Source organism: Lissotriton helveticus, chromosome 4_1, assembly GCF_964261635.1.
Source record: "Lissotriton helveticus chromosome 4_1, aLisHel1.1, whole genome shotgun sequence".
Lineage (NCBI taxonomy): Eukaryota > Metazoa > Chordata > Amphibia > Caudata > Salamandridae > Lissotriton > Lissotriton helveticus.
The window spans coordinates 65,608,252-65,628,988 of record NC_136063.1 but is presented as its reverse complement, the minus strand read 5'-3'; the positions used below and the strand labels follow the sequence as shown (position 1 = coordinate 65,628,988).

At 48.8% G+C, this 20,737-nt stretch overlaps 1 long non-coding RNA gene across 1 annotated transcript in view; it reads right to left on the bottom strand.

Annotated features, from left to right (window-relative positions):
* Positions 1-20,388, bottom strand: part of LOC144828326 (uncharacterized) — a 48,638-nt gene extending 28,250 nt beyond the window's left edge. The window contains exons 1-2 of the long non-coding RNA XR_013610424.1: positions 18,719-20,388; positions 18,509-18,570 (exon numbers count right to left, since the gene is read on the bottom strand). This is a non-coding gene — a long non-coding RNA (uncharacterized LOC144828326). The remainder of the gene's footprint in view (positions 1-18,508; positions 18,571-18,718) is intronic.
* Positions 20,389-20,737: the final 349 nt, after the last annotated feature.

Below are 20,737 nucleotides of genomic sequence, written 5' to 3'. Positions count from 1 at the left end.
ACTTAGGATTCTGTATTTGTGACTTGTGATCAATCAGAAAGGGGTAAGAAGGCTATAAAACAGATTTTGAGAAGATGCATAAAGTCAACTATACTTTTGGCTGGACATCTGGTACAGGATCTTTTACAGGTCAAGGGAGATTCACAAGAGGGATGGCTATTTCCTGGGTTGAGTGGTACGGATTATGTGTTCAGGAGATTTGCAGAGTTGTAACACGGAATCTGAGCATGCTTTTGTCAGACATTGTCGGTTGAATAATGTCACAGACTTGAAATTGTGTTTGGGTATAGGGGTTCTCAAATCTGCAACGTCATGATTTATCTTACACTATTTTCTGTAGTGTTCTTTTCTTATGTGTATTACATTTTGGGTGTTGCATATTAAAAGTTGTTACATATATTTTGTTCTTCAATTTGTCAAAGGACTGTTACACTACTATACCTCTAAAGTCAGGATTGGGACAAGGATGAGCGACAGAGAGGTAATGGCCTGATTACTTACGAGTAATCTTCATTACCCTTAGTCCATCTTGTCCTTGTCACAGTTGGTACATACCACCTCCGCACCCCATCACGCCTTTCAGTCCTTTGAGAGGCCTTGGATTTATACAAGAGAAGCCTTGAGTGGCAGCACCTTAATAGTCCTCAGCATGGGTGGGTGAGACATGCATTTTAGGATCCTTATGCTTTGTTCCTATCTTGAGGTCTCAGCACCTCAAAAGAAATGACTATGAGAAGATGCACGAAGAGTAACGAAGACTATAGGTAAGTCTAAGTCATTGGGCCATTTACTTCTCTGTAACATGCTACAAGAATTAATGGGAATAAATATTATGAAGTATTTCGAGAAAATAATAAAGTTAGGTTGGAGTAAAAAAAAGAAAAATTCTCCAAAAGGCTTTCAGCACGATGCATTGGCCATTCTTGCACCATGTCCTACAGCGAATGTACATAAGCCGCTGCTTTTTATGGTACATCCAGACACTATAAGCCACACCATGGTAGGAGTTAATGGACCTTTATCAGATCAGTTCCCACTTAATTGTGTTACAAGCCAGGTGTGCCCGCTCTCCTCGTTGCTTGCTCTGACACTGAAGGTTGTGAGTTCACATCCATATATAGGGTTTTTATAGGAACAATGGACCACAGGACAGACTCTGTCTAAATGCCAACGATATGCTTCTGTCGGCCCAACAACTCATGTCCTGGCATAATTAGTATGTTGCCGATATATAGGGACGCCTCAGGACTTTAGTTAAACTGGGAAAAATCCACCTGTTCTTTTTATTTTTTATTTCTTAATTGGCATTTATACAAAAAGTATCACAAATTAGACAGAATGCAGAAATAAGTATTGACATGAAGTGATCAATCAAACATGGCCCACTATGCATACAAGAAGCAACAGCTTGCGAGCAGATCATATAATAGAGAATAGAGCAAGTGAGAGAATGACGATAATAACCCAGGTCGATTTAGTGCACTCACTCTTGCAGAGGAGTAGCCAATCTACATAGGATAAAATACAACAAACCAGTACCTATCAAAACCCCTCAACAGGCGCTGACCCAGGCAGCTTTAATGAAGTGCGGTGACATACATGGCAGGAGTGCTGTGCAAGCATGCAGTGTGAGTGGACAACTACACTGGAGAAACACCACAGCGCGAGCAACCCCAGGAACTGCAGGGATCTCAATGTAGCCCAGTGATCGTCCATGTGTGGGAGAGCGGCGGGTCGCCCTCGGAGTCAATCTGGCCATCTGCAAGGTACAGTGCAAGAAGGTCTGCTTCCTGGGGAGGTTCATGTAATCTGTCAATTTCAGAGCATAAGTGTGCCACAGCGTAGCTACACCACCACCCCCTTGCAGCTGATTATCGTGCATCATTGTGTCCGCTTCCGCTGCAGATGCAGCCCATTTGTGAGTAGCTTGAAGCCAACACTTGAACGTAGGTGGGTGTGGGGCCTTTGAAACCATAGCGATTAACTGCTTAAAGAGGACTAGCGCCTGATCGACCAGCTATCGAAAAGACAGAGTAGTGGATCTGCTGATAGCTGCACATCTATCACCACTGACACCTGTTCCATTACTTAGGCCCACATGTGCAGTAGCGGCGGGCACTCCTAGACCATGTGTATAAATGTATCATTCAAGTGGCCACACCTCGGGTAGGACGGTGATATCATCAGAAACATTTTGTGAAGGCAGTGTGCCGTAGGGTAGGCCGAATGTAAGTTTACACTGTACATTTCAGGCGAGCATTATGCGAGATTCGCTTAACTTGTTCCATGGCCTTGGTCCATAGCTTGGCCGTCAAGTCTACACCTAAGCACTCATCCCATTAGGGTTTATCCTGAGTCGGCGTATTCGGTGCGTCCCGTCTGTAATGCCATGTTATCATCCAGGGGATACTCATCAAAGTCATAATCTATGAATAATCCCCGCCCATGTGTGGGATCCCGGAGCATATAGAAAATATATATGAAATATATATATAGAGAAAATGTGAGAGCGATGATGAGAAGCCCTGCAGTCCGCAACCAGCATCCGATCCTCCCCGCATCACTCACCTTGCCACAGTGCAGCATTCTGTGACCTGCAGTCAATACAGCAGTCTCCCATTAACAGGTGAGCCAGATCTACAAACTACAAGGCGGAGTCGGGTGCGAGCCTATCGGTGTGCGGCAGGACACTTTGAAAACCATCTCTCACCCACACCCTGCTCACAACTCTAGGCGCTGAGGAAGGCTACCATGCCGAAATGCATCCGCCTACAATGAGGAAAGCTCAATAAAAGTGTTTCCTGACTTCCCCTACGTGACTTCTGCTTCTTTTCTTCGGGGGAGGAGTATTTCGCAATTTGGAGCGCGAATGCCAGAAACGCGCAACATGGGCCCCCGCATCTAAAGCTGGCCTGGGACTTACTGGTCACTGCTACGGCATTTTTTAATTCAGGGTACTGAAACTACCAGGCCCACCTCCGGAGGTGGGAGTAAAGAATTAGCGGTGTTGGAACATTTGCTCCACCTTGAGCGAGCTGGATTTCCGGACTTGCCCCTGCCATTATTTTTCCTGTGCTTCAGGGGTTGATGCGGCCCAGGGGACTCGAGGGGGCACCTTTTTAGCAGTCACATGCAGGACACTTGTGAGAGCGATGATGAGAAGCCCTGCAGTCCGCAACCAGCATCCGATCCTCCCCGCATCACTCACCTTGCCGCAGTGCAGCATTCTGGGACCTGCAGTCAATACAGCAGTCTCCCATTAACAGGTGAGCCAGATCTACAAACTACGAGGCGGAGTCGGGTGCGAGCCTATTGGTGTGCGGCAGGACACTTTGAAAACCATCTCTCGCCCACACCCTGCTCACAACTCTAGGCGCTGAGGAAGGCTACCATGCCGAAATGCATCCGCCGACAATGAGGAAAGCTCAATAAAAGTGGTTCCTGACTTCCCCTACGTGGCCTCTGCTTCTTTTCTTCGGGGGAGGAGTATTTCGCAATTTGGAGCGCGAATGCCAGAAATGCGCAACAAGGGCCCCCGCATCCAAAGCTGGCCTGGGACTTACTGGTCACTGCTATGGCATTTTTTCATTTAGGGTACTGAAACTACCAGGCCCACCTCCGGAGTTGGGAGTAAAGAATTAGCGGTGTTGGAACATTTGCTCCACCTTGGGCGAGCTGGATTTCCGGACTTGCCCCAGCCATTATTTTTCCTGTGCTTCAGGGGTTGATGCGGCCCAGGGGACTCGAGGGGGCACCTTTTTAGCAGCCACATGCAGGTCACTTGTGAGAGCGATGATGAGAAGCACTGCAGTCCGCAACCAGCATCCGATCCTCCCCGCATCACTCACCTTGCCACAGTGCAGGATTCTGGGACCTGCAGCAGTCTCCCATTAACAGGTAAGCCAGATCTACAAACTACGAGGCGGAGTCGGGTGCGAGCCTATCGGTGTGCGGCAGGACACTTTGAAAATCATCTCTCGCCCACACCCTTCTCACAACTCTAGGCGCTGAGGAAGGCTACCACGCCGAAATGCATCCGCCGACAATGAGGAAAGCTCAATAAAAGTGGTTCCTGACTTCCCCTACGTGACTTCTGCTTCTTTTCTTCGGGGGAGGAGTATTTCGCAATTCGGAGCGCGAATGCCAGAAACGCGCAACAGGGGCCCCCGCTTCTAAAGCTGACCTGTGACTTACTGGTCACTGCTACGGCATTTTTTCATTCAGGGTACTGAAACTACCAGGCCCACCTCCGGAATTGGGAGTAAAGAATTAACGGTGTTGGAACATTTGCTCCACCTTGGGCGAGCTGGATTTCCGGACTTGCCCCCGCCATTATTTTTCCTGTGCTTCAGGGGTTGATGCGGCCCAGGGGACTCGAGGGGGCACCTTTTTAGCAGCCACATGCAGGACACTTGTGAGAGCGATGATGAGAAGCCCTGCAGTCCGCAACCAGCATCCGATCCTCCCCGCATCACTCACCTTGCCACAGTGCAGCATTCTGGGACCTGCAGTCAATACAGCAGTCTCCCATTAACAGGTGAGCCAGATCTACAAACTACGAGGCGGAGTCGGGTGCGAGCCTATCGGTGTGCGGCAGGACACTTTGAAAACCATCTCTCGCCCACACCCTGCTCACAACTCTAGGCGCTGAGGAAGGCTACCATGCCGAAATGCATCCTCCGACAATGAGGAAAGCTCAATAAAAGTGGTTCCTGACTTCCCCTACGTGGCCTCTGCTTCTTTTCTTCGGGGGAGGAGTATTTCGCTATATATATATATATATATATATATATATATATATATATATATATATATAGATAGATAGATAGATATACCTATGTGAAAACATATACATGCAGCCTAGAATGTTTCCAACATGGCAAAAATGCTGAAATTACATAGGTTTGCATTGTAAAAAAAATACCCTCCTAACCCATAAGGAACAGAGGAAGCAGTGATAAACTGTCATACAGCAATGCTTTATTGCCTTAAGGAAAGCTTGTAATTGCAGGCAGTTACCTGTAGGCTGCATAGCAGAGCAATGAAACAAAGAAAAAACTGACACCTTGTCTTTAAGGCATTCAAGGGTTAGAGTACCGTGCCTTTAAGACCTGCAGGAGACCCCCCTGCTCGCATGCTGCACCACAGGTGACGGTTAGGTCAGTTATTTTTTTCGGCTCCTTCTGTGAGGATCCTGAAGTTTAAGCTCTTCAGTTTTTTGACTGAAAGTTATTAATTTCATATTTTCTCAGTAAACTCGACAGTTCCTGATTCCCAGAGGCTTATTCTACTGAATTTTGGTATTTTCCAGATTTTTTTCCAGTCAGAATGCCTGCTTTATTCAGGAAATGTCCTTCCTGTGGCAAGAAAATGGCACTGTTAGACCCATACTCAGTGTGTATTGTGTGTCTTCCAATTTCACACAACCCTGACCAGTGTTATCATTGCCAGAAGTTTTCCAGACGGACTCTGCGCGACAGAGAACAAATTCAACTTCATGCCCAGCTGGAGAAGGACAGAAACCATCATGGAGATGACCATGGAGACTTCAGAGCACCTTCTTCAAGAAAGCAACAGCGAAAACTGCGTCGTTCCACCTCTCCTGAGTCCAGGAAGAAAAAGGTGACTGAAAGTTCGCCGTCGAGATAGCCGTCGGAGAGGCCGAGGGACAAGTCATCGTCTTGACGTCGAGACTCTCCTCCGCCTGCCAGTAAGTCGGCGTCTAGGCACAGCACTTCGGGCTTGGAGGCTGTGGGTCCAGAGAGACCTGAAAAAAGCTCCATTGACGTAGAGGTTTTCTGTCGAGGGGGTCGACGTCGAGAGACACAACGGCGAAAACCATGCAGCGAGTGGACATGTCGACGTCAAGAGCGTCGTCGAGGTCCCATCATTCGACGTCGAGGTGATCGACGCCAGCACAACGTTGAGGGAGGTCGACATCAAGGTCTCCTCATCGCCGTCGAAAGTCGCCGTCAAGATCCCCACAATGTCGTAGGCGATCGACGTCTAGACCAACGTCGAGGACAGGACGGCATTCCCATAGCAGATCACCACGCACATCGACGCCGAAGGTGACACAGACCTCATCGACGTCGAAGCGTTCGACGTCGAGGGAAAAAATTGCTGAGGCCACGGAGATCCCCATCGACGTCAAGATCCCGGTCATCATCAGCAGGGCTGCATAGTGTGCAGATTTCTCCAGAGAGATCTCCTAGAGCTGGTGAGCAGAGGGCCTACAGTCTGTCGCCTCGATGGCTGGAGGGCGTCAGAACAGGTGACCGCAGAAGGATAGAAGTGCTCCTGCAAAGCCTTCAAAGTTCCGTCCCCCCCACACAACCAAGGTCTCCTTCCACACGCTGATCATGGTCCAGGGGTCGTCACAGCTCGCATCACGAACGTCCACATAAGAGGAGACTCAGAAGATCGTCCACCTGGTCTTCTTCCACAAGGTCTTCTGTTCTGGACTATTCGCCTACCTTCTCATCGACTCCACCATCAAGGGTGTCTCCCATCGATGACATCAGAACTTTCTCTGACGTACTGGGTAGAGGAGCAAAGAAGCTGAATACCACCTTGCATACTCTTAATCCCTACGTCGATTATTTTTGACACATTGCACATCATACAGCTCACAGACCGATGCTACCTCTGGTGCCAGGTTTTTTCGAACCAGCTATGGTCACGGTCCTCACGCCAGCCACAGTGGGGTCAGTTCTATCGAGGATCGCTAAGAAGTACAAGGCTTCAACTGAAGATCCCTTGTTTCTTAGGTCTGATCCGCCAGCGGATTCCGTCATTGTGGCAGCCGCCATGAGAACACACTCTGCATCCTCATCAGCTGCAGTTCCTCCTGAAAAGGACAGTAAGCAGATGGACTCTTATGGCAGAAAAATGTGCAATACTTCTGCATCATCTATGAAGATTGCAAGTGCCTCAGCCCTCCTCGGGCGCTATGACAGATCTCTTTGGGGCTCCCTGGCACGGTTTACGGACCAGCTCCCCAAAGAGGATCGGCAGGACTTCCATGAGATCCTACAGGAGGGGGGTCTAATAGCCAATCAAGTCATCAGCGCGTCCGCGGACGCCTCAGATCTCGCCGCTCATGGCTACTCACATGGAATCTGTTCAAGGCGCTCAGCTTGGTTAAGGCTACAGGTCTCAAGCCGGACGCACAGAAGAAGATCCTTATTCTACCTTTTAACGGATCCTCCTTGTTCGGGGCTCATGCCGATGAGGGGATTATTAAGATGAAGACCGAGCTGGAGACGGTAAAATCAGTTGGGCTGGAAAAACGGAAGGAGTTCCGTAAACATTTTCATCAGAAGGACACACGTCCCTTTCAACAGAGGGTTCAAACCCCTCAATGATCATCTCAGAACTAACAGTGGTCTCAATTCCTGCAAAAGTGTCCTGGCATAGGAAGGGGGAACAACAAGCAACAGCAGTCCTCCTCCAAGCAGCTTCCCAAGCACTGAGGCATTGCTTCCTCCACACACGTTCGCCACTCCGGTGGGAGGGAGTATCGTTTTTCCCCTGGAAGAGTGGAAACCATTACAAAAGACAAATGGGTGCTGAATATTATGCAGCATGGCTACTTGCTGAAGTTCAAGTCTCCCCCCGCAAGTGCCCCCACAATTGAAGTGCCTTTCTCAACAACACTATCTGCTACTACGAAGTGAAGTGTCTACCCTCCTCTCCAAAAAGGCCATAGAGGTGGTCCCACCTCACCAACGAAACCAGGGGGTATACTCATGGTACTTCCTGGTCCAAAAACGAGGAGTAGCCAAAGAGTACAGACCTATCCTCGACCTGCGCCTGCTAAACAGGTTTATAAAGAAAGAGGAATTTCGAATGCTAGCCCTGCACCAGATTTTCCCACACTTCACCAGGGAGACTGGATGTGTGCCATCGACCTGCAGGACGCCTACTTTCACATTCCTGTTTCAGTGAAACATTGAAAATTCCTCAGGTTCCAGATTTCTCGCCAGCACTACCAGTACTGAGTACTTTTGTTCAGGCTCAAATCCGCCTCCCTGACGTTCTCCAAGTGCATGGCGGTGGTAGCTGCCTTCCTCCGCAGGCGGAAGATCTTCGTCTATCCCTACCTAGACGACTGGCTCCTAAAGAGTTCCACACCTGCACTACTCCAGAGCCAGCTCTCTTACTGTCTCAATCTTCTGCGCTCCCTGGGGTTGCAAGTCAACTACAAGAAGTCAGTGCTCAACCCCACACAACAGATACATTATCTGGGCGCTTCCCTGGACTCTGCAAGGGCAAGCGTGTGTCCTTCGGAGGAGAGGTTGTCCTCAATGCTGATCAAGTGCCACACTCTTCTCAGCTCTACACGTCCCACAGCAAGGCAGGTGTCATCACTGCTGGGGTCAATGACCTCATGCATATACATTGTGCCCAATGCAAGACTGCACATGCGTCCTCTACAACAGTCCCTCAAAGATCAATGGACACAGAGGTCAGGGCATTTGGAAGATCGAGTCTCTCTTCCTCAGACTGCCAGGGACTCCATCAAATGGTGGATGAAACGCTCACACATTCTACAAGGGGTTCCTTTTCATCAGGCTCCTCCGACCCAGACAGTGGTTACAGATGCCTCTTTTCAGGGTTGAGGAGCTCACATGGACCAGCTTCAGGTACAAGGTCTCTGGTCCGAGACAGAGAGAAGTTATCACATCAACTTCTTTGAACTAAGGACAGTCCATCTTGTGCTCAAGTCGCTGTACCCATCCCTACAGTCCAGATCCATTCATATTCAGACAGACAACACAACAACAATGTTCTATCTGAACAAGCAGGGAGGCACCAAGTCACGGGTGCTGTCTCTGGAGGCCCAGACCGTATGGAAGTGGCTTCTGGCAAGGAGTCTCACGATCATAGCCGTTCATCTTCCAGGAACATTGAAGGTGCAGGCAGATGTTCTCAGCAGAGACTTCGTAGAAGCGCACGACTGGGTGCTCAACGACAAAGTTGCTCAGGACGTGTTTCGGCAATGGGGAGTGTCAAACATCGACCTGTTCGCAGACGCAGCAAATATAAAATGCCCCATCTTCGCGTCCAGATTCCCTCAGCAAGGATCACGGGGGAATGCACTTTTGATCAGCTGGTCGCAGACATTGCTGTATGCTTTTCCTCCACTCCCTCTGATCCCGGCGGTCATACAGAAGTTCTACAGGATCAACACCAGAATGATCCTGATAGCACCAGAGTGGGCGCGCCAGTGGTGGCATCCAGATCTCATGCAACTGTCAGAAGCTCCACACCGGAGGCTGCCCTGCCGGCCGGACTTGCTGACCAAGAACAAGGGGAGAGTATTTCATTCCAACCTCCTGTCTCTACGATTGACTGCATGGCTCCTGAAGTCATCCAGTACGGACATCTAGACCTCTCTGCCGACTGCATGCACGTTCTCAGGGAAGCAAAGAGACCCTCCACCAGAATGTTTTATGCTTTCAAGTGGAAGAGAGTCTACCTGTGGTGTAAAGACAATGCTTTTGATCCGACCTAGGGTCAGGAGCAAGTGAACCTCCCCTACTTACTGTACTTGGCGAAGTCTGGCCTCAAATACCCCTCCATCAGGGTCCACATGGCTGCTATTACAGCTTACAGGAAGTCTCCTACCCAAACTAGTAGTAAAGGATTTTCTAGAGGGACTCAGGAAGGTATACCCACTGGTGAGATCCCCTTCTCCACCTTGGGAACTTAACATTGTCCTTACTAAACTAATGGGTGCTCCTTTCGAGCCTATTCATAAGGCTTCTTTGCAACATTTAACCTGGAAGGCTGCGTTTTTAGTAGCCATCACTTCCGCCCGCAGGGTGAGTGAGATTCAGGCGCTGTGCTGCAAGGAACCTTACACTGTGTTTCATGCCAATAGAGTGGTGCTGCGTACACATCCGAGCTTCCTTCCTAAGGTAGTCTCGGGTTTTCATATCAATCAAGTTATTACTCTGCCCACTTTGTTTTCTCAACCATCCACTCCCCTGGAGAGATTATTACACTCTTTAGATCTCCGGAGGGTATTAAAGTTTTACCTGCCCAAAACTCTTACGCTTAGGAAATCTGACCGGCTCTTTATCAACTACGGTTCCACGAACACCGGTCTAGCGGCATCTAAAAGAGCTATTTCTCGATGGATCGTCTCTTGTATAGCTTTAGCCTACCAGTTAGCTAACAAGACCTTACAAGGCAGACCTAAAGCACACTCTACCAGAGTGAAAGCTTCTACAATTCAATTCAATTCAATTCAATTTATTTATTTTGTTTTGGAACTCCAACGGAGGTCCACAAAAACACACTAACAATTTAAAAAGACAAACATTGTATACAGTACAAAATTCCTTCCTAATACATTACTATAACATGATATCAAACGTAATGTGAAATGTGCAAATAATGCTATAGTACGTAAAACAATCACATAACCGGTCAATAAAATTTCTTATATACATACTAAGTAATGTGCAAATGATGCAATGAATACATGAAACAATGAAATAGCAACCCGTTGATATTAAATCGAAACCAGAGTACTACTATTAGACAAAATTCTAATAAATAGGCAAAAATGTTCTAAAAAATTGGTATATCTTAAAACAAACCATTTCATTCGGGGGTGACAAAACCAGAGAACGTGCATCCTGAGCAGAGTGAATATTGAATTTGATAAATACTGGTTTTAAAAACACTCACCTGGCACTTTGCAGTTTTGAACATACAAATAAGACATGATTAAGATCTTGGATTTGCAACTGGCACAGTTCACAAATTCTCTTCTCTCTAGGTGTTTTATCCCAGATACCAGTGACGTCTCTTAAAGGCAGCAGATTAAATCTCAGTAGGAGTATCAGCCTTCTAATCCCATGAGGGATATTCCAAGTTAAATAAGGCTGTGGTTTATTCCCCAATGTACTCCCACTGACCGCTTCTACCACAGCTCTCCTTCGCAACGCTCCTATGTCTGAAATCTGCATGGCAGCGACATGGCGTTCAGTGCATACCTTCACACACCATTACTGTCTAGATTCTGATGCTCAAGCCGATGCCCAGGTTGGGCAGGCTTCGTTAAGGAATTTATTTGCATAATTGCTATGTGAATATGATGTTTTTCATGTTCTGTATAGTCTATTGCTCGTCCGTGAGACTTTGGGTCTGGGCTTGCTACTCTATTCATAGATTATGACTGTTGATGAGTATTCCCTGGATGAGAGGGATTAGTTACCTGTAATCCTAGTTTTCATCCAGGGGTATACTCATCAAAGTCATAAGTGACCGTCCCTCCTCCCCGGCCGAGCAATATTGGAGTTGTTTTAATGTTAATTGCATGTCTACTCAGGTGTCTCTACATAGTACACCATCAAAAAAGAACTGACCTGTGGTGCATCATGGGAACAGGGGGTCTCCTATAGGTCTTAAAGGCACGGTACCCTAACCCTTGAATGCCTTAAAGGCAAGGTGTCAGTTTTTTCTGTGTTTCATTACTCTGCTATGCAGCCTACAGGCAACTGCCTGCAATTACATGCCTTCCTTAAGGCAATAAAGCATTCTTGTATGACAATTTATCACTGCTTCCTCTGTTCCCTATGGGTTAGGAGGGTATTGTTTTTTACAATGCAAACCTATGTAATTTCGGCATTTTTGCCATGTTGGAAACATTCTAGGCTGCATGTATATGTTTTCACATATGGGTGTGTGTGTATATATATATATATATATTTTTTTTTTTGTATATGCTCCGAGATCCCGTACATGGGCGGGGATTATTCACAGATTATGACTTTGATGAGTAGCCCCTGGATGAGAACTAGGATTACATGTAAGTAACTAATCCAACAGCACCAATACCGCCCGATGACCCAGCACGTGTGTTAAGAAGCATTGCAAATCTGAAAGCAATGGTGGTTCCACCTGTCACGGTGACCATATATCCCCAATCGCAACCATAATTGCATTGTGTGTAAGAAAGAGGCCGAGGCCATGTCCGTAAAGGTCCCTGAGACTATGGAAGGAAAGCAGAGCACGCTCATTATATAGGTCGCCCAGTTGGGTAATCCCCGCTTCCCGCCAAGGGGATGAATCATGGGCCATGAGCAAGGCTTTGATTGTGGGCACACTCAAAAAGGGCAGCTGTGGTGCACAAGGAGCCACTGCACAACTAGGCTGCACATATCGGGCCCAAACAAGTTTGGCTACAAGTGGGAGCCTACCTATATCTCCGGCAGTGAAACCCTCTTCCGGACAGGTCCCCTAACAAGCTCAATGCCAGACTCCTCAGAGTGCCAAAAAAGGAGCTAGGTGGGATCACGGGCCATGCAGCAAAAAAATATAAGAGCCTCAGGAGAGCTAGCAACTTTTCTATTGATGCCCTGCCCATGGGTGAAAGGGGTCATTATGTCCTCCAAAAATGCATAGATTGACGGAACGAGGTCAGAGTCCTGCCATAATTTCCATCGAGCAAGTCCCTGTCTTTATGGTAGACATTCACACCTGGATAACGAAAGGTCTCAAACCTCCAGACGCCCTACCGGTGCTACACAATATTCGGGCTCAATCGAGTGCATAGGAAAAATACAGGATTTGCCCCAGTTCACCTTGAGGCCCACTATATCGCCAATAAGATAAAGCAGGTCATAGAGGGTCCTTTAAGTATACCAACACGTATCTCCATATCTCCAGTAAGATTAAGTAGGTCGTAGAGCGTCCCTTAAGTGTAAAATCACATTGTCAGCATATAGGGACATGGTGTGCCAGTCTGGTCCTACCCTAATGCCCCATGCAGGGCCTTTGGCACGCAGCTGTGCAGCCAGCGGCTCCATCACAAGTGCAAAAAGTACCAGTAACAAGGAGCATCCTTGTTGAGTCCCTTTTCCTATGGCGAAAGAGTGTGAGATCTGACAACCAGTTCAGACCCTTGCTTGTGGGGCGGTATACAGTGTCTTGACTCATTGGAGGAAGTAAGGACACATCACCTCTAGCATCCGTAGCAAATAGGACCAACTAAGCGTGTCAAATACTTTTTCGAAATCCAGAGAGACCGCCACTGGAAGATCAGCCTCCACGAACACCGTATTCATAATGTGGCTCCGGCGCCCTGTGCTGGAGTGTGTTCCCCTGAGGCTGTTGGCAAGGATTTTAATATTGTATAGTCAATGTTTAGCACTAATAATGGGTGATGAGAACTCACCTTAAGGGGGTCCTCCTCTGGCTTCGCGAGCACCACGATAAGGGCCTCGCGAAGAGATCCTGGAAGAGTGCCCCAGAGCTACGTTTCACAATAGACTTTCAACAAGCGAGGAGCCAGGGTCTCCCTGTAGGCAGCTTAGTACTCCACAGAGTACCCGTCTGTGCCCAGGGTCTTGCTGCGCACCATCTGTCAAATTGCCAGGTGGATTTCCTCTATCTGGAGTAGCTGTCCTAGCTCCAACAGCTGTAGCGGGTTCAAATGGGGAAGCGCCTCCGTGCAAAGGTAGTCCCAGACCTGCTATGAATTTGGCTCAGGAGGGGGTGAATATAACTTCTCATAATACTGAGCGATCACTTCATTGATGTCCGCTTGTCTATTCACCAAGTGGCACATGGTGTCCCATACGACGCCAATAAGAGTTCTAAGTGCTTCAGTGCGCAGCAGCCATGCCAATGTGCCCCCTGGCTTATCGCCATTTAAGTGTTGACAGGCTGAGGAAGTCCTGTCATCAAGGTCACAGAGACGCTTCATCTCGTCTTGGTATTGATGACGTAGGGCCGTGAGTCAGGGGCAGGCAGGGGCACCGACACAGCCTCTATCTCAGTTGTTTGCAAACGTGCCTCTAAGTCCATCAGACTGCAAGTGAGTATTGTCTTAGCTCCCCATGTCGTATTAATGCAATGTCCCCTCATGATCACCTTTAAGGCGTCCCATTCAAGCCTGCGGGAGTCCACTGAACCTGCATTCACTGCAAAGTATTCAAATATGTTTGTGGCAATGGTGTCCTTGTATACTATGTCCTGCAGCGCCTCCTTGTGGAGCTGTCAAGTCGGAATAGGAGCCTTTGGGCCTCCCCACTGGAACATGACCCGAAGGGGATTATGGTCAGACAAAAGTCCTGCCCAAATACACATTGATGCACATGAGAGTCCAGAAGTCTGTGTTACAAAAAATAGAGTATAGCCTAGTGTGAACATGATACCCCAGCACATAACAGGAGTACTCCATGTCACCAAGGTGTCCCAGATGCCAGATATCATGCAGAGTGGAGGACCGGGACCATCGGTAAAAATGTTTGTCCAAAAGTGGAGGCGCGAACAGTGTAGACTTGGAACGTGTATGCAGTTGTTAGCACCTCCCTACAACCCCAGGGTCTGGGGCTCAAGCAACTTAGTTGATGAGAGAATATCGGGAAATTCACCCTGTAGTGTGTTGGGCGCATATAGAGATACCACAGAAAACAGGCACCCATCTAGGGGTCCCTCTATAATTACATAATAGCCTTCCTAATACACTAGGACCCAATGCTGCACAAATGGTACGTCCGGAGCAACACAAACCAGGATCCCCGAATGTATGCTGAGTATCCTGTACCGCAGTGGTTCCCAAACATTTGACTCCTGAGGACCCCCATTGAGTCACTACTGGAAGCTGAGGACCCCCAAGTAATTTGTATGATTTAAATTTCAAACATTAAAACAGTAGTTCGAAAACAATAAACACACATGTGCACACAAAACAAATACTCAAATTACTAAGGATTTTAGTATTTTATATTGAAAGAATTTTCAAAACACAGGAAGGTTAGGGCTACATATCCGTGACAAACTTAAAGGTTGGTTTTATTTCGCAGTACGAGTTTCCTGCCAGGGCCAGACTAGAAACCCAAAGCAGCCCTGGCAAATGTTTTCAGACCGGTCCCCATAGGGTGCACACCAAGTGCAGTGAGTGAGCCTGACCACTACAAAGCAGGCGTTGGGAGGCTCTCCCCCCAAGAAAATTTAGGAAACAATGGTGCATTCTACAACAAGTTTATCATTATATATTGAATAGTATCAGCTTTTAAAGAATAGTAAATGATGACCTTACTATGCACCAGGATATGACAATCTTTGTTGGGGTTCTTCAATGATTCCCTTATTATCACCCTCCAACAGTGACTCTCATCTCTCCATAGCCCCTCTGACACATGTATTTAATTTGTTTCATAGCATCTCTCATACCATTAAAGGATGGCAGAGCACTTTACATCACACACATATGAGGGCAGATTTATAAGCCCCTTAAGCCATGGGTGCGTCACAAAAAGTGACGCACCAGTGGCACATTTTAGTGCCCCATATTTCGAAGGCAGGAAAAGCTACCCTGCGTGACTTTTCCTGGTCTTGTAAATATGGCCCATTTGCACACAGCACTTTGCGTGAAAAGGACGTTCCATGGATGTTGCTGTGGGTGCATGGGCAACACCCATGAAACCAGACACATTTCCAGATTCACTATAATTCGTAAATCTTAAATGTGTCTCAATGCTATGCCTCCCCAGATAAGGCGTAGGGAGGCGCAACGAGGAGAAATGTATTCATTTCTCCTCGCTTTTTCCTCTTTCTATGCATGTTGCATTCTGCAGCACGCATAGAAAGAGGATATCACCTTTAGTAATTGTTTATGTGCAGGAAGGTGTCCCTGCCTGCACATAAACAATCAGTAAAACGATGATGTTTTACAAGATCTATGTGTGCTAATGCAGCACACTTAGAAGTTGAAAAACGCCATTTCTGATTGTTTATGTGCAGGAAGGGAAACCTTCCTGCATATAAACAATCTCCCCATGATGCAGGCATCCTTGCACAATGGTGCAAATGTGTCTGTGCAGGCGCATGGCAGCAGTTTGTGCGCCAGCGCAGGGGGAAGCACAGAGATGCAACATGTTGTTGTAAGTATGTCACATCCCTGTGCTTTGAGAGTGACTCAGTGCGGCGCAGCCAAATGGTTTGCGCCACACACTGAGTCACTTTCCTTACAAATCTGCCCCCAAGAGACAATGATTCACACGTGTAAATCAGTGTATAGAAAATGTTACATAAGACAAATGCGACTACAACGCGTAGGATTCACATGGCATTCATACTGATAGACATTTTTAAAGAGTGCTTGGTCTTGGTCTGGAGTAGCACAAACTCAGGATTCAGAACATAACACAGTGGTTAGCATTGACTTTAACAATAAAAATGTATTTCCACCCAAATAAACCTTTTTAGCAGCATCAGGATAATGAAAGACTTGGAAAAACATATGTTTCTAACTTGTACCATGTAGTTTGCAAGCAGCTCTTTGATGACAGTTTATAGTTCACTGTGCTAGATTACGATTATCACTTATGAACTGCACAGTAACGAAAGAATCTCTGTGACAAAAGCAGTAACCCACTAACCTATGCACATAAAAAACAGTTTTTTTAAATGCATGGTACGTACACGTTCTTTGCAGTAGGCAGATTAACCCTCTGTACTACATTAGGTAAGTCAAATCTGCCACTGGACAAAACTTTCATCTCTTTCCAGTAGGTACATTAGTGACTGACGTTATCGTGACACTCTTATTGTTGCTGGAAAATTGCTAATTCTACAAGGAACTTTGCTGTGCTTTTAAAATAACTGCCTGAGGACCCACTGGGAATGTGTCATGGACCCCTGGGGGTCCGCGGACCACAGTTTGGGAAACACTGCTGTACCGTATACCTGTCCACTCCATCGTTTACTAACTTTATCAAATTCGCCCACAGGCAGGTATGTCTCCTGGAGACCGAAGGGAATGTGTCTACGCCAGAGTTAGGCATATATTCTGTGTCACCTGGCAGGGGTCGCCCTACCATGGCCATTCCAAGTTAAAGCACTAAAAGTAGTGGCCATAAATGCAGATAATGCAGTTCGAAATCTTCAAAATCCTCAACCCCTGACCCCACCCCTTCAGAAGCCACTCACCTGCCCCACCGTCCAGCCAGTGAGCGAAAAACGACCAAACTAGTGTGATAAACAACACCCCTATTCTAGGCCTGAACGCCTTTTGCCCCCATGCTACAACACCCCAAATATAGCAACTGATATGCAATATTTCCTGAAACGAAAACATGTCCATGCAGAATACTCTGTCGGAGTGGGCCCAAGTGAAGCTTATCATCCAGTTGTCACAACACCCTCTACCTGCTTCAGACCTAACCATGCAACTAACAGTCACAACGTCCCACTTCCACAGAGTCAATGCCTCCACTTGAAACCCCCCTCCCGCCCCCCACCCCCCGAGATAAACAAGTTGGTAGCCTTGCACCCCCCTTCCCTCACATTCAACAGGAACAACAGTGACTCACCACCTGTGGCAACTCAGTAGTTTGGGAGTTGCTGCCAAGGGAAGTCCCGTAGCGTGTGCAGTGACCCCAGCTCAACATCGCCCGAGCCAAGAGTTTTGAGCTCTGAGTACAGGGCGATTGACTTGTACCTGTTTGTGGTGCAGTGGAGACCTCCGCCACCGCCCTCTCCAAGGCAGCCTGTTCCACAGTGGGGTGAGATTTTGGTCTGTTTGGACGGCGTGTGGACTAAATCTCGGACCAGCCCTACAGATCATCCCCACTTGATTCCGGTTGCTCAGCCATTCCCCTAGCATGGAGCCACTGCCAGGCCTCCTCTGGCAATGTGAAGAAATGTGTAGTGTTTGAAATCACAATAGAGAGTGAGGAACCAGAGTAGCTAGTTTGCTTCCCCAAGGGATATATAACAATCAAAAGGAGCTAGCTACTTTGATAAACGTACGTGTTGTATGTGTCTGGCTGGGAAAAACCTATTGGTTTTTTAGAAGGCCCTCACCCACCAACCTAGTTGGTGGCATGCTTCATCATCGGGCCCCACCCGAGGCACCGAGTGTGCCTCAGGTGTGCTACGACTCCTGATTACAGCGGAGCAGGTTGTGTTAGGTGAGTCTGCAGTGAAGGTGTTTAGGGTGGGGTTTAAAATGCTGTCCTAGAGGTCCTAGACCGGTTAGTTTATTGGTGAGCCCCAGGCAGGTTTAAAAACAAGGCTATCGGACATGGTAGGAGAGACTTATGGTGTCCCACGTCCAGTGTGGTCAACTAGTTTCAGCCAGGCCTTTCGTTATAACTGGCTTTCGTCAGGACCTATGTGTAAGGGGATGAAACAGGTGACTCACATGTTTTAAGCACCCTATGTGAAGCACTCGCTAAGGTGCTGTAATTGTAAGAGGAGGTTTTCCTCTCCGTTTGTACCTGTGGAAAAAATGTACGGGACAAACATATAGACACATGATATTTAGAACATGCTTTTTTTAGGCACGTAATTAGTGGTGGCGAAGCCTGGTGCCTAAGTTGTGAGCGAGTCAACCGACAGTGGTATGCAATAGTGTCGGCTTGTGTAATAATGGTCGAATAGTAATACTATGCGGTAGAGGTGCTAGTACCTAAGGGCGAAAATTGCAAAAATGCTGTGGTGACAAAGGCAAAATTGGATTAAAATAGTAAGAGCTTACTTCATAGCTTCAAGGGACAAACTTCATGAGTCTCTGGCGGCGATCCGAGACTCCTATGCACTCTGAGGGGGTACAGAGGGAGAAAAGTTTAAATGGAGCAGGGTTGGGGAAAAGAGCTCACTGCGATCGGTAAGGCATGCACACACAGGAGTAGCCAATGGCTGCATCCTGGCGGCGGTACCGCGAGCAAACTCTCACTCCCCCACTTACTTGGCGTTGTCTCCGGATCCGCAGGTACACCTGATGTGTCTGGCCAAGAACTCCGTCAGTGCGAGAACCGGATACCGGCGGGGTTTAAATAGAGAGTTTACGCGTAGGCCATGATGTTGCTCCCATTGAAGGCCTAAAGTACCTTAGCTCTGAAAAGTTGCAGTAGCGACTCCCTGTCTCGAAAATTAAGTAAGAGCACAATAATTGGGCGCAGGGGGATTTCTGGAGGCAGGTGGCGGTCCAGGAAAATAATTTTGGGACCTTAGTAGCCAAGACTGTGTTCATCAGATATTCTCCAGATTCTTATAAAGCAAACGTTGTTGTGGCAGGAGTGTCCCTTCGCATCTTCAGCTCTCGCTTGGAGCGTCTGTACCTCAGCTTGAGGAGCTTTCAACTGCTCATGTACGTTCTTCATCGAAAGCGCAAGGGAGGTCAGGGAGGTCAGGGAGGAGTCTGACTTGTGTTCCACCAGTTTTTGCATGGTACGTATGCATCAGGCTGGTCTCGACTTGTATGGCGCCTAGCTGGGCTTTCATTGCCGTCTTGGAGTCCAAACATGTTGGTGTGTGTCTACAGCATACTTTCCAAGTGCTTAATCAGGACTGTGTGGGACAGTGTGGCCGCCAGCATGGCCATGATTGAATTTTGGGGCAGAGGTTTGGTTACCTTGCCTGGTCAGCCGCAACCCATCACAAGTGAACAAACAGGACACGCACCTCGGGGCAACACGAGCTTCAGATGTGCAGGAAACTGTCCCCAGATACTCTTGGGCTCCTGGCGAGGATGGAAACGGCCAAGGCGCAGTCCTCAGGGCACCCCTACTGACAGAGCAAGGGTGGGGTTCACTGGCACCCGCTCCACCAGGCCAGTCCCAGTCACTGAGGCAATCAATGTGCAGCCCCACGTTTTCAGCAACAGCAAGGCATGGGCCTTGGGGGAGGCCTATTAGGGAATACGCTCTGTCAAGCATTTACTGCGTGGGTGCTCTCCTCAGGCATTTCAGACTGTCCAGAGCCCACGGGCACCCAGAGGGTCGTGTCCCACAGCCGCCACGGCTCACCAACCAGGGGCGGCCTGGCCCTCGGAGTCCCAGAAGTTTCACCGGGGCCCTCTTCTCGGGCGCCTCCGCCAGAAAATAAAAGTATCCCGCACAATCAACGCCACAGGTACCCCTCCAACTCCCAGGGAGTCCTCCGGGGTCGGGATCCAGGGCAGCTGTGAAGCCGGCCGGTGTCACCTCAGCAGGAAGGCCGCACCCCCCGCCATCACGGAGCGGCAGGAAGCCGTGTCCCGCTCTCTCCAATCCGCTGCCGCCATCCCTTTATTGTAAGGACCAAGGGCGCACCAAGGGCGTATTAAATGTCCGCTGACAGGCCTCAGCTCACTGGGCCGCGGCACCCTGGAGCGGGCCTCCTCACACGGGAGAGGGCCTCCTCACACTCCTCACCCTGGAGCGGGCCTCCTCACACGCAGCGGGTCTCCTCACACGGGAGCGGGCCTCCTCACACTCCTCACCCTGGAGCGGGTCTCTCCTCACACGCAGCGGGTCTCCTCACACGCAGCGGGTCTCCTCACACGGGAGCGGGTCTCCTCACACGGGAGCGGGTCTCCTCACACTCCTCACCCTGGAGCGGGTCTCTCCTCACACGCAGCGGGTCTCCTCACACTGGACCTACCTCCTCACACGGGAGCGGGCCTCCTCACACTCCTCGCACCGGAGCGGGTCTCTCCTCACACGCAGCGGGTCTCTCCTCGGGTGCCTGCGGCGCCGCTGGACACCGGAGCTGACTGGAGCGGGAGTCGGGTGCAGTCAGCGCCTTCATCCACGAATCAAAGTTATCAATGGCGCAGAGGCCGCGCTCACCGCAGGCCCCAGCCGATGGCCTCCGTTGTAGCTCCGCCGTCAGTGCCGGGTGAAGAGCCCCGGGGTTCACTGGAACAGCCCTGCGGCGGCCTACAATCGCGGGCGGGAGGGCCCACCACCCGGGTGCCGTTAGGGCTCGAGGCCGCGGCGCTCTC